The 14,016-nt window shown below is 42.8% G+C and overlaps 1 long non-coding RNA gene across 2 annotated transcripts in view; it reads right to left on the bottom strand.

The window, feature by feature from the left end:
• The window catches only part of LOC138794453 (uncharacterized), a 135,094-nt gene that overhangs the window by 25,260 nt on the left and 95,818 nt on the right, over positions 1-14,016 (bottom strand). For both annotated transcript variants that reach the window (XR_011363446.1, XR_011363447.1), the window contains one exon: positions 12,771-12,940. This is a non-coding gene — a long non-coding RNA (uncharacterized lncRNA). The remainder of the gene's footprint in view (positions 1-12,770; positions 12,941-14,016) is intronic.

Below are 14,016 nucleotides of genomic sequence, written 5' to 3'. Positions count from 1 at the left end.
TGATCCCATTGACTGACATGGCCCTTCAGTATAAATTCCGCATAATGCAGTATGAAATGGCTCACTAAAGGGGCACCGCATTACCATCTAAAACACACAGTACTGCAGAGAATTGAAAAGCAATCGGGAAGTAAAACATCAAATAAATCTACACTACAGATGGGGCTGCCTCTCCAAAGCAATTTGGTGAAGGACTGCAATATGTAGAAAATGCAAGAATGCCTCGCCATTAAATATTCAAAGATGATATTGCGGGGAGCGGCGGAGGCATAACTCTCCCATATAGTTGCTTTTCCTGCCACCTCTCCTCCATGTGTAATTTGTAGTCATTGATTGTGGAGGTAATTGACACTGTGCAAAGCATCAATTCTGTCACCTCCCTGATTGAAGGGCAAACTCTCGGCTCCCAGCAATCTGGAGTGCTCAGGACGTGTAATTGTAGGTTAAGACGCCATGGTTCATCTGACCCGCTCCCAGATGCCTACTGGGTACCAGGAATTTCTAGTTTTATTTCCACCCTTTAATATTTTGTTGCAGTTCATAAAAAATCCAATTTCTTTTGTGCTGTGTGTTCACCGTGTCATAGAGTGATACATGGAGGGTATAATACATAGGGGGTTATTCAGGGTAGAGGGGCTTGTGTAAAAGGCCTTCATTTGAGCAGGTGAGGTTAGCTGCAAAGTATACTGTATGTGGGGGAATATGGAGAGAGTTTCTGATATAGGAGCTTTCTACCATTTAAAGGGAATCTGTCAGCTCCTGGGCCCTACCTGAGGCGGTGACAGTGTGCTGTAGCTGGCAGTCCCCTAGTGAGCATGGTGCCTCTTTGGTACTTATGTACAATCTTATGTCTCCTACTGTAATGAAGAGTCAAAGCGGAGTTGTTCATGCCACACTCTGGCACACCTCACCACTCCTTCCTCCTCCCTCTTCTCCATGAATAATGGTGCACGGCCTCCTGCTCACTCAGCTGTCAGATTGCAGATCAGTCCTCTGTAGGCAGTTTATGTCTGAAAGAAACACTCAGGTATAATTGAATCTCTTCTCCCAAATGTGTTGGGGCTGTGGTCTAGGGGTAACTCACCTGTCTAGAGACCTACCAGCAGTTCTTTCCTCCTTCGAATTCCCTGATGGAAATTAAATAGAGGTCTTTTTCCCTCATTATTGTTAGAGTTGATCGAACCTCGGGAAATCCTAGGTTCGATCGAACTCGAACATTCACCAATCTGCTGCATTTGATTACTGATGCCTTCCCGATCCGTGGGGAAGGAGGAGAGTGCCCGGATACCGCCTGGAACTTCGGGATTCTGCCTATTACCTAGGCCGAATCCCGGCATTCCAGGCGATACCCGGGCACTCTCCTCCTTCCCCATGGACTGAGAAGGCATCAGTAATCAAATGCAGCAGGTTCGTGAATTTTCGAGTTCGATCAAACCTAGGATTTCTTGAGGTTCGATCAAATCTAATTATTGTATCATTTTTAAGGCAATGTTTTGCAACTAAAACCAGGAGTGGATTGAGAATACCGAAAGGCTATGTTCTCACACTGTTAAAATTGAGAAGATGGCCGTCATTTAATGGCAAATATCGGACGTTGTTTTAAAAAAAACAGTTATTATTTGCCATTCAATGGCAGCCATCCACTCAATTTGAACAGTGTGTGAAGATAGACTTTTTGGGGGAGATTTATCAAAGGGTGTAAAATTTAGACTGGTGCAAACTGCCCACAGCAACCAATCACAGCTCAGCTTTCCTTTCAGCACTGCCTAAAGCTGAGCTGTGATTGGTTGCTGTGGGTAGTTTGCACCAGTCTAAATTTTACACCCTTTGATAAATCTCCCCCTTTGTGTTTTCAATCCACTTCTGGTTGCAAAATGCTGACCAAAATACTGAGCAAAAATACTGTGTGAAGATAGCCTTAAAAATTATACAATAATGAGGAAAACATAAATAATTAAAGACCTATAATTTCATTTCCACCAGGGACCTGCTTGCAGGTCTCTAGACGGGTAAGTTACCCTTAGACCACAGCTTAACTATATCTGAGTGTTTCTTACCTACAAAGGACTGATCTGCAATCAGAGACACTGGCTGACAGCTGAGCGAGCAGGAGGCCGGGCAGTATTGATTATTCATGAAAATGATGGAGGGGAAGGAGTATTGAGGTGCGCCAGAGTGTGGCACAAACAACTCCTCTTTGCCTCTTTAGTACAGTAGGAGATATAAAATTTTCTGCACAGAAAATTACCAAAAGCACCATGTTCACTAGGGGACTGCCAGCTACAGCACACTGGAAGCACCTTAGATAGGGCCCAGGAGCTGACAGATTCCCTTTAACTTCTGCTGTTTAATTTACGGTATAAGGAGTTAATGGTACCCCTCCCTAATTTATGTAAGAAGGAAAAGACATATGTCCTATTGGCTGACTGATAGTCAAGCTATTTAAGGGTTCTGTTGCAGTGTTGATCCAGAAGAAAAAAAAAAGCTCATTTTCATAATATAATTTTTTTCTACTGATTAATGGCTGGAATAGCAAAAGGAAGCTATATTTAAAGCATTTAGGGATATGTTTTGTGGCAAGTCCCATGGACCCTAGGTACAATGGACTGGACCTGTCCCATTCAGATGAATGAGAAAAGGCTTCTGGGTATGGTCAGTGACCCCTCTAGGGGTCATTATATTGGGAAGGGGGTTACTGTGTTGTTGGCAATGGATACTGTGTACCTCTTATCTATACACTGGTGTCACCTGTCATTGTTTGTGATGGTAAGGAGGACACTGCTGAGAGATGAGATGCTGAGTCGGGTCACGTAACGGGCAATAGTCTGAGAAGATCATCCCGGCCGTTACTGCGGTACCGGCCAGAGGATTTTCACTGCTGCAGAATTCGGATGTGGGTGTATCTGTGCGTGCCCGCATTCGAATTCCATGCTGCACTCAAAGGAGCGTATGGCCGGTGCCGCACGCTCTATTGTGTGAACTCACAGGGTTTTTTGTGGCTGCTATTCAATAAATGGCGGCTGCAGAAACCTGACGTGTCAGTTTCTTGCAGCGCCATTAGGGATCCCGGACAGAGTGTATACTACGTTATTAAGTCCGGCGTTTTCTGCGCCGGACTTAATAATGTCCCGGCTGCTCCGAGACTACGGAGATTTATGTAGAGGCGCACTGCCTCTACATCAGTCATGTCAAACTCTGGCCCGCGGGCCAAATCTGACCCGTCGTGCCATCATTTTTGGCCCGCCAGGCAATTCAGAGTTTGAATTACATCTGGCCCACCATGTCTACTATAAAAGAGATTATGGGGGAGGGCTGGCTACTATCTAAGAGACTATGGGGGGAGGGCTGGCTACTATATAAGAGACTATGGGGGAGGGCTGACTACTATATAAGAGACTATGGGGGAGGGCTGGCTACTATATAAGAGACTATGGGAGAGGGCTGGCTACTATATAAGAGACTATGGGGGAGGGCTGGCTACTATATAAGAGACTACAGGGGAGGGCTGGCTACTATATAGGAGACTATGGGGAAGGGCTGGCTACTGTATAAGAGACTATGTGGGAGGGCTGGCTACTATATAAAGAGACTATGGTGGAGGGCTGGCTGCTATATGAGACTATGGGGGAGGACTGGCTACTATATGCGACTATTTGGGAGGGCTGGCTACTATATAAGAGACTATGGGGGAGGGCTGGCTACTTTATAAGAGACTATGGGGGAGGGCTGGCTACTATATAAGAGACTATGGAGGAGGGCTGGCTACTATATGAGACTACTAGGAAGGGATGGCTACTATATGAGACTATTGGGTAGGGCTGCCTTCTATATAAGAGACTATGGGGGGAGGGATGGCTACTCTATGAGACTACAGGGGAGGGCTGGCTACTATAAAATAAACTATGGGGGAGGGCTGACTACTATATAAGAGACTATAGGGGAGGGCTGGCTACTATATAAGAGACTATAGGGGAGGGCTGGCTACTTTATAAGGGAATATGGGGGAGGGCTGGCCACTATATAAAGAGACTATGGTGGAGGGCTGGCTACTATATGAGACTACTAGGAAGGGATGGCTACTATATAAGAGACTATGGGGGAGGGCTGCCTACTATACAAGAGACTATAGGGGGAGGGATGGCTACTCTATGAGACTACAGGGGAGGGCTGGCTACTATAAAAGAAACTATTGGGAGGGCTGGCTACTATAAAAGAAACTTGGGGAGGGCTGGCTACTATAAAAGAAACTATTTAGGAGGGCTGGCTACTATATAAGAGACTATGGGGGAGGGCTGGCTACTTTATAGGAGAATATGGGGAGGGCTGGATACTATATAAGAGACAATTGGGAGGGCTGGCTACTATATAAGAGACTATGGGGAGGGCTGGCTACTATACAAGACACTATGGGGAGGGCTGGCTACTATATGAGACTATGGGGGAGGGCTGGCTACTATATAAGAGACTATGGGGGAGGGCTGGCTACTTTATAGGAGAATATGGGGAGGGTTGGCTATTATATAAGAGACTATGGGGGAGGGCTGGTTACTATGAGACTACGGTGGAGGGCTGGTTACTATATGATACTATTGAGGAGGGGTGGCTACTATTAGGAGGGCTGGCTAATAGGTGGGGCAATTTTGGTTAGGTTGGCTACTACATGGGGTAATAATGGTGGGGGTTGGCTATTACATGGGTTTGGGTTTAATCATATCATAGCAATTTATCATCTCATTTTACGCTTCAATAATTATCAAGGTTGGCCCGCGACTTTGTCCAATTTTAAAATTTTGGCCCACTGTGTATTTGAGTTTGACATCCCTGCTCTACATAAATCCTGTGAGCGCCAGGAAACCTACGCCAGCTCAGAGCTGGAGTAGGTTTCCTGACTATTTTTTCAAAGAAACAAATGCTGAATTGAGCGGAGTCCGTGCCCCCTCCCCACCCCCCCCCTGGCGTACCGGGCGGAAAGTGGCCAGATGCGAATATTTTATTCGCATCTGGCCATTTTCCGCCGAAAAATATGTTTTTTTTTAACTTGATAACTGTCCCCCTATGTGTATACACTCTGGTTGGGATTCCTTAGAACGGCCGTGATTATTATGAAACTTATGCAGTGGGAACATGGCCTAGGAATGTATAGGAACCAGGTAGAGTTTTATTTTTTTTTTAATTAATAAATACTATGGTGTATGTAAATGTTTTTCCCTTCTGCACTTATCTGAGATGGCAGATACGGCAGAGAAGCATGACTTTGGGAATAGTGTGCATTCGTTTCCTAGACGTAGAGGGAAGAGGAGGGAAAGAAGAGCAGAAAAGGTCAATTTCTACTTTTAGTGGGTATTATTAATTCCTGTCTCCATTTACAGTAGAAAGATCTGTTCTTCTATTCAATACAGTTCAGAGAAGAGGAAGATTTACAAGCAAACAGAAGTTTTTGCTAAAAATTTGAAACTTAAAGGGGTTGTTCACCATAAAAATGTTTTCTTTCAAATCAACTAATGACAAAAAGTGCCACAGATTTGGTATTTACTTCTATTCAAAAATCTCCAGTCTTCCAGTACCTATAAGCTTCTGTATATCCTGCAGGAAGTGATGTATTCTTTCCAGTCTTACACAGTGCTCTCTGCTGCCACCTCTGTCAATGTCAGGAACTGACCTGAGCAGTAGCAAATCCCCAAAGAAAACCTCTCCTGGTCTTCAGACTGGAAAGAATACCACTTCCAGCAGAACATACAGCAGCTGATAAGTACTGGAAGACAAGATTTTATTTTTTTACAAATTACAAATCTTTGGCACTTTCTGGCACCAGTTGATTTGAAAGATTTTTTTTGTGAACTATTCCTTTAAAAAACTATGTTATTCTCTTCAACGTGAACAAAATATCAATAATCATAAAATCATTTATCAAGGAGAACATCACAATATAACACCCCCCTCCCCCCGCACCCACCCCGCCTTGAACAGAGGGAGAGACAGATAGAGAACATGTCAAGTAATGTCAACTAATTTAAAATCTAATTTTCAATAAGAAGAGAGAGGGAGTAATCTCACTTAGTACAACTATCCGGGGCTTAGGTTTTTTAATAAACCAAGATTATTGCATTTTTAATACCTTAACTTTCTTATGTAACAAAAAATACCAAATACATATTTCTCCCATGGCTCTACAGTTGGCATCTTCTTGAATAACCAACTCTCTGCACGCTGGAGCGTGTGCAAGTGCCGACGGCATCCCTGGTCGTTGGGGATGCACCAGCGAAGGCATTCCTTGGTTTTGCCACGGCCAGGTCGATCGACACAGGTATCTGATACAATGTTTTGCTGACTGGCGGCCTGCACCGCCAGTCAGCTCTGTGTATTGTTAGGGACAGGGGCTCCAGCCTCCATAAACTACTATGCCTATCAGGTCTTCTTGCCTGTGTTAGAGCCTCTTTAGAGTGTGACTAAGCTAGTGCTGTATCCTGATTTGTATTCCCTGGTTCCTGACTCTCAAGACAAACTCCTCAACTACTCTGGACTCTCACGACCTACTCCTCTCTTCTACTCTGAACTTACTCTACTTCTCAGCACGCAACCAAGACAGCACTGCTATTCTACCTCTAAAGTTCTTTGCACAGATTTTGTCTAGTCAAGTCAGAAGTCTATTATCAGCTTGTGTACTAAGTATCCCTTCAGTAAAGAAGATTTTTTATTTATTCTAACGGGACTCAGTGGTTATTGCTCAAGCACCTACACAGTAGTTACATCGTCTTGGGACATCTCCCCTTTCCTGTCCATGTCAGGAACTGTCCAGAGCAGAAGCAAATCCCCATAGAAAATCTTTCCAGCAGGAAAGGTTTTCTATGGGGATTTGCTACTGCTCTGGACAGTTCCTGACATGGACAGAGGTGGCAGCAGAGAGCACTGTGTCAGACTGGAAAGAATACTTCACTTCCTGCAGGACATACATCAGCTGATAAGTACTGGAAGACCTGAGATTTTAAATAGAGGTAATTTACAAACTTGAATAACTTTCTAACACCAGTTCCTTTTTCTCCGGAGTACCCCTTTAAGATAATTTGTGCTTTAAGGTGAACCTCAGCACGTACAGAAGAGTGGCTTTCTTACCTTCGTCTTTTATTTCATGTTTTATGTATAACTTTGTATTTGCTATGTAAATGCTGTAGTATGAGTAATTTGCATTACGATGACTATTTCTCTTTCTGCGGAGTGCATGTTTGTATTGGAGCTGTCTAAGCGCTTATAAATGCCGACATGTTGCTCGGATATTATTATCACATTTTATAATAATGTATTTTCTGTATTTGGGACTTGGAGGCCATATATTTTTAACTACGCTCTTAAATTACGAAATTTTATGCCATGCGGAGGAAATAACCCCAGAAGAGACAGGCGTGCGGCCTATAGCGCCGTTCACACTGACAGCCGTATGCTTCTGATTGATCATTTTGTCTTAATAGAATGCAGGGATGACCCGGAGTTTGCAATAAGTCATAACATTAATATACACAGCAAAATGCTATAAAAGGTATGCTAATTTAAGATGTTGAAAGGCCTTAATATAATAAGATGCCGGCTCATACATATTAATAGGAGCTTGTTCTTACTGCTTTGTATCAATAAAATGATCTGAAGAAATATGGGCAAGTAGGTAACAGTTTCTTAATTGTAAATTCAGATAAAGGTCTTATAGGAACTAATCAAAGCCATGCCATGTTGTGTCAGCATCTATCATAGCTCAGACACCATCAGTAGTACTGTAGTTCACCTTGTCAGGCTTCATCTATGGGATCCCGGCTTTAAAGGTGATCTATCAGACACCAGGGTAGGGTTTGGTTGCTAGAAGTCACTCTCTACCTCTTATGGCAGGGCCGGCGTCATCACAGGGCTTACTCGGGCAAGTGCAGGGGCCCACAGTGTCTCTAGGGGCCCAGAGAGGGAGAGGGGCCCGGTACTGTAATGTTCAGCCTGCTCCCTGTAGTGCAGGGTAAGGGGCTGAACATTAGAAGACACAGGAGAAGGAGCAGGACCTGTAAGCATCCTGCAGAGAGAGAGGGGTTAAGGACCTGATCACATGACCGGCAGGTCCTCAACCATATAGTGTGGAGATCAGCCCACAGAGGAAGAGGGAAAAGACTGAGCTGTAAGTGCTGTGTGCCTTTAATGGCCGCATTCCACGGCCCGACTCGGTGTTAGCGCTCGTTTACTCCTCGTTTCCCGCTCGCTACTGCTGCTATTCCATACAGCAGCGAGCGGGTGAGCCCGGGAGGGCTGGAGGAGCTGCGGGGGGACTGCCCGGGTGATCGCTGATTGTCCAGGCAGCCCATAGGATATATCGGCGGTCCACGGAGTGACGGCAGCAGATCGCTGCTATATAAGTTGTTTGTCTTTCTACATGTTCTACATTTGCATATCTTTTTGCCATGGAGCATTGCCTGGCCTATAAGACTCTCTAAATTGGCTTTTTTTTTTTTTTTTTTTTACAAGGAGAGTTATTACCCTCTCAGATCCACATTTAGTAGATAGAACAGAAACATAGAAGATTGTCGGCAGAAAAAGACCCTTTGTCCATCTAATCTGCCCTTTTAGTATTTCCCTTCTTATTATTATATATTATATTATTATATGTTTATCTCAGGCAGGTTTATATTCAATTATTGTGGATTTAGCTACCATATCTGAAGTTTTTTTCCAGGCATCTACTACTCTTTCCGTAGAGTAATATTTTTTTGTGTAATTTCTGACTCGAGTTGAGCAAACTTTGAGCATGCTTGGGTTCGTCCAAACCTGAATATATTAGATTAGCTGTGGCTGCGGAAGTTGGATGCAGCCCTAGGGAGTCCCCGAAAACATGGATACGGGCATAGGTTATAAGCTAAAGGCCTACTGCAAAAAAAAAAAAAAAAAAGGAGTATGGAAAACCATCGTACACCACATTATTTTATACCTTAGTATCCTTAAAAAAAAAATTTTTCAAAAAAATTGCCATTTAACATATACCATTATAGTCTATGGGTGATGAATTCATTAGATGAAAGTCTAATTGTGGCATCCATCACCCCTATGCTATAATGACATCTGTTTAATGGATCCTTCATGTCTAAGCTCACTAGGGATCTGGTAAATGGAGGCCATATTTATTGATAGGTGATGGATGCCAGGATTAGGTATCCGTCATTGCCTCCATTTATTGTATACAGTACGCCAGGTGTTATTCTTGGTGTATGCTACTGTATGTGGGTTTAACTGAACGGCTAAGTGGAAATACAACACTGTAGGTGCCTGATTATCCACTTAAATGATCCGAAAATGAAGTATGTAAGAGTTTTTTTGGCACTTTTTCTCAGTGTATACATTAAACAGCCACCAAAAAAGAGATGCGACCCTGACCTAATGGAGAATTTTTAGGTTAGGGTGTTACGCAGTGTCTAGGAGGCTTGGTTTAAAGGTTATATGTCAGCTCTACATCATGCTCAGAGCTCAAGTGTCTAAGATGCTGTGCTGAGCTGCAGCATGCCTGCCTCCTCCCCCCCCCCCCCCCACCCCTCAGGGCTAACTCTCCAGTTATGAAGAGATGGAGGAGGAAGGAGGCATGTATGATGGGGCTAATACGGCCTCTTTTTCTCTAAGTATGATCTAGGGCTGACCAATTCCCCTCAATGTAAGTGCCAGAATAGGTCTTGGTGCCTGTGCTAACGGGATCCATAAACACCATTTACCCAGCTGTGAATTATGTCCTCCATTTGGGACCCAGGACTGGCTTGATGAATTGAACTTCATAAAAAAATATATAATACAGGTGTGATAGGTGTATTGGATTCAACTACTTTTTAATATGATGAATGCCAGCCTAGTGGTATCCTGTAGAGATGAGTGAACCTCAAGCACGCTCGGGTTTGTCCCAAACCTGCAGCATTTGATTACCAGTGGCTGAAGAAGTTGGATGTAGCCCTAGGGAGTTCTGAAAAACATGGATACAGCCTATGGCCTTATTTATGTTTTCCAGGGAGCCCTGGGGCTGCATCCAGCTTTTTCAGCCCTCACTAATCAAACGCTTCACGCTTGGGTACAGACAAACTTGAACAAGCTTGACGCTATAGATTTAAAGAGAAGTCCGGCGAAAAAAATTATTAAAGCATTGTATTACCCCTCAAACGTTATACAAATCCCCAATATACACTTATTACGGGAAATGCTTATAAAGTGTTTTTATTCCCTGCACTTACTACTACATCAAGGCTTCACTTCCTGGATAACATGGTGATGTCACTTCCTGGATAACATGGTGATGTCACTTTCTGGGTAACATGGCGATGTCACTTCCTGGATAAAATGGTGATGTCACTACCAGAGCTGTGCAGGCTGTGGCTGCTGGAGAGGATGATGGCAGAGGGATGCTCAGTGTCCCTCCAGTACCCTGTGTCCCTCAGTGTCCCCCTGCCATCATCCTCTCCAGCAGCCACAGCCCGCACAGCTCTGGGAGTTGGGTCGTGACATCACCATTTTATCCAGGAAGTGACATCACCATGTTACCCAGGAAGTGACATCACCATGTTACCCAGGAAGTGACATCACCATGTTATTCCCTGCACTTACTACTACATCAAGGCGTCACTTCCTGGATAACATGGTGATGTCACTTCCTGGATAACATGGTGATGTCACTTTCTGGGTAACATGGCGATGTCACTTCCTGGATAAAATGGTGATGTCACTACCAGAGCTGTGCAGGCTGTGGCTGCTGGAGAGGATGATGGCAGAGGGATGCTCAGTGTCCCTCCAGTGCCCTGTGTCCCTCAGTGTCCCCCTGCCATCATCCTCTCCAGCAGCCACAGCCCGCACAGCTCTGGGAGTTGGGTCGTGACATCACCATTTTATCCAGGAAGTGACATCACCATGTTACCCAGGAAGTGACATCACCATGTTACCCAGGAAGTGACATCACCATGTTATTCAGGAAGTGACATTTCCATGTTATACAGAAAGTGAAGCCTTGATGCAGTAGTAAGTGCAGGGAAAAAGGCACTTTATAAGCATTTCCCGTAATAAGTGTATAATGGTAATTTGTATAACTTTTAAGGGGCAATACAATACAATATTTTAATAAAATTTTTTTGCTGGACTTCTCCTTTCAGCCGGACATATATACAGTGCTCTATGCTGCCGACACATTGTAGTAGCCTTATCTGATGCTGTCCTCGAGCAATTACAATGTAAATTTTTTATAAATTGTATCAATCACATAAAAATAAACATGATTGTCCGTTCCATGCGGCATTTACTTCAGTAATTTCCAGCTCTTCTGGGATGAATGGGATTCTAGGCAATGACCTAAATGGAACAAAATGATCCATGAGCTGAAGTCTCCCTATGATTAATATTATACATCTTCTTTCTTTATGTAAAGAGCTATGGGAACTCTTTCATTTACTCCCCTAATGAAGAGGATAAAGAATTATTCTTATCATAATGATACTAATTTTCTCCTGATTGTAGATGTGGCTCAAAGTAAAAGAGACTCTTGAATCTTTTCTTGTCTTTTCACATCACAACCACCTTCTGTTTCTTTTATCACAATTAATGGAACGTCTCAGAAGTGTCCACCAAGAAGACAATCTCCCTTAATGCTAATAAAGGCTACCTTCATCTCCATCACTATACCCTATGTCATGCTCACTTTTCATCACTTAAAAAAAAAAATCCCTATCCTTCTGTATTGTTCACTTGGACTGAAGATGAAGTGGTTTAAGTTTTAATGTAAAAAGTTTAAAGTTTGTATCACTTTTTATAGGATGAAAGTTGGAGATTCAAAATAATCTTGGATATATATATAAGTGATGGTAAAGGCCTCAAAAAGTTTTGGTTGGTTACGAATGCTTTGGTTCTAGACGTTGGACAATAGCAGCATCAATGGTATCATCAACCCACTTACATGGGAGCAAATGCTCATACTGATGCTACAAAGGGTAAAGGTAAAATGTATTCACTTTATACTTCAGTCTGTGTCCAAGTGACAATTTTTCCCCACACATTTTACTAACATTTTTAACTTTGGAGCTTATAACCTCTTCCTTCTGGAGCAGATGTTAGTATGTTAAGGTAATAATGTCATTGTATTATTGCATATATCTAATTGCCAATAGATCTTTTTGCACTTTGTCAAACATTTACATAGTATTGTTTTGTGCCTAAGTGATGACAATTGAAATCCTGTTGTTGACAGCATCATTGTTTTGCATCTAATAGTGCCACCAAAAAACTGTATTGTTCTGTATCAAACATGTATATATACAGCATTATTATTATACTTAGATACTATTCGGGTTCCAAAATGCTGACATTGTTAGGTAGCTGTTCGGTCAAGAAGACACCTAATACCTTTCATATATCCATCTGTGCTTCCACGATGTAAAAAAAAAGTGTTTATTCTGCAGTACAATTACTGTCTACTTGATCTAACAGTGTCAGCAATTTGGAACCTGGTGTCAGCTGACAGATTCAGTTCAGGTCTCTTTCTGGGTGATTTTCAAATTAGAATTTTGTTGGGTCAAATTTTGTTAAAATTTAAACCCTGTTGATGATTGCACCCTGCGCATTTTTTTTTCTTGAATGTTATACAATCTTAATTCTTGGTGCTGATAGTATAATACTGCTAGCTCTACTGTTTCGTACTTCATGCTGTCATGTTTCATAGAGTCATGTTCATACTTTGCCCTTTTTTAATATATGGCTGCTGCTGCATATGAAACAATAATCGCTATCCTTACCTGTCCTTCTCTGGTGTTGCCGATGCCCCCCCACTGACTGCAGAGCCTCTACTTATGAGACAAACTTGTTTTGGGAGTGAAAGCCTGCTTATCCAATCACTGACTGAGACAGGACAGCCCCATGGTCAGTGAACCCAGCCTGAGTTTTCTTCTTCAGTCTTAAAGGGGTGCTTGAGAGGAAAAAAAAACACACAGATTTGTAAATGACGTCTATTTAAAAAACAAGCAAAAAATCCCAATTCTTCTAGTACTTATCAACTGCTCTATGTCCTGCAGGATGTGGTGTATTGTTTCCAGTCTGACACAGTGCTCTCTGCTGCCACCTTTGTCCATGTCAGGAACTGTCCAGAGCAGTAGCAAATCCCCATAGAAAACCTCTCCTGCTCTGCACAGTTCCTGACACGGACAGCGGTGGCAGCAGAGAGCACTGTGCCAGACTGGAGAGAATACACCACTTCCTGTAGACTTTTTCTTAATGTTTTGTTGAGCTATAAACCCCACATTTAAGGCTTACCCTGCTGCTACATTGTGATATTATACTATTGCTCTTGCATTAATAATTCTGCTCTAAACAGCAATATCCCTATGATGTCTATTCCACGTTATAGAAAAGATAATTCACAGGTAGTCCAGGGTGTTTGTGGCACGCGGCAGGAGGTATGATACCGGTGTTTAATTTTCAGTGTGATTTTAGTACATCACATAACGAGACAATCATTTTCCATTATAGCCGGATATAAGAAGATCATTGAAAGAAAACTTGTAAACAGCGTCTCGGGTTTCTGAGCGTCTGCCGCCTTTTCTTGTTAAACACTTCTGTTGGAAATCAAACAAGGCCATTGAGCGATCCGAATGAAACGTTATCACAGACACCTTGTAACAATGAGAGGAGCTAGAATACAGCCAGGCACTTCCAATAATCCCCACCGGCCTTGCTGGATACAAGGCGGCGGCGTCCTGTGAATACATTACCGGATAACACAATCCTATAATCACGCCGGATCTGTTCCTGCGGATCTATAAGCGAGCGAATGCAAATCCTTAGATGATGCATCACGCCAAACAAAACATACGTCGTCTACATAGCCTTAAATTGTTTTACTTGTTTATATGCTTTATATATTTTATACTCCAAATGAATAATACAATATATTGCTTCTTTTAGCAGTGTCTTTTTATGTCAAGAGAAATAGAAGAGATGGAAATTTAACCCCCAACTGACTTGAATTTTCGTTTTCATTTACTC

The sequence above is a fragment of the Dendropsophus ebraccatus genome, chromosome 6 (assembly GCF_027789765.1).
Source record: "Dendropsophus ebraccatus isolate aDenEbr1 chromosome 6, aDenEbr1.pat, whole genome shotgun sequence".
NCBI lineage: Eukaryota > Metazoa > Chordata > Amphibia > Anura > Hylidae > Dendropsophus > Dendropsophus ebraccatus.
This window is presented reverse-complemented; position numbering and strand designations above follow the sequence as displayed.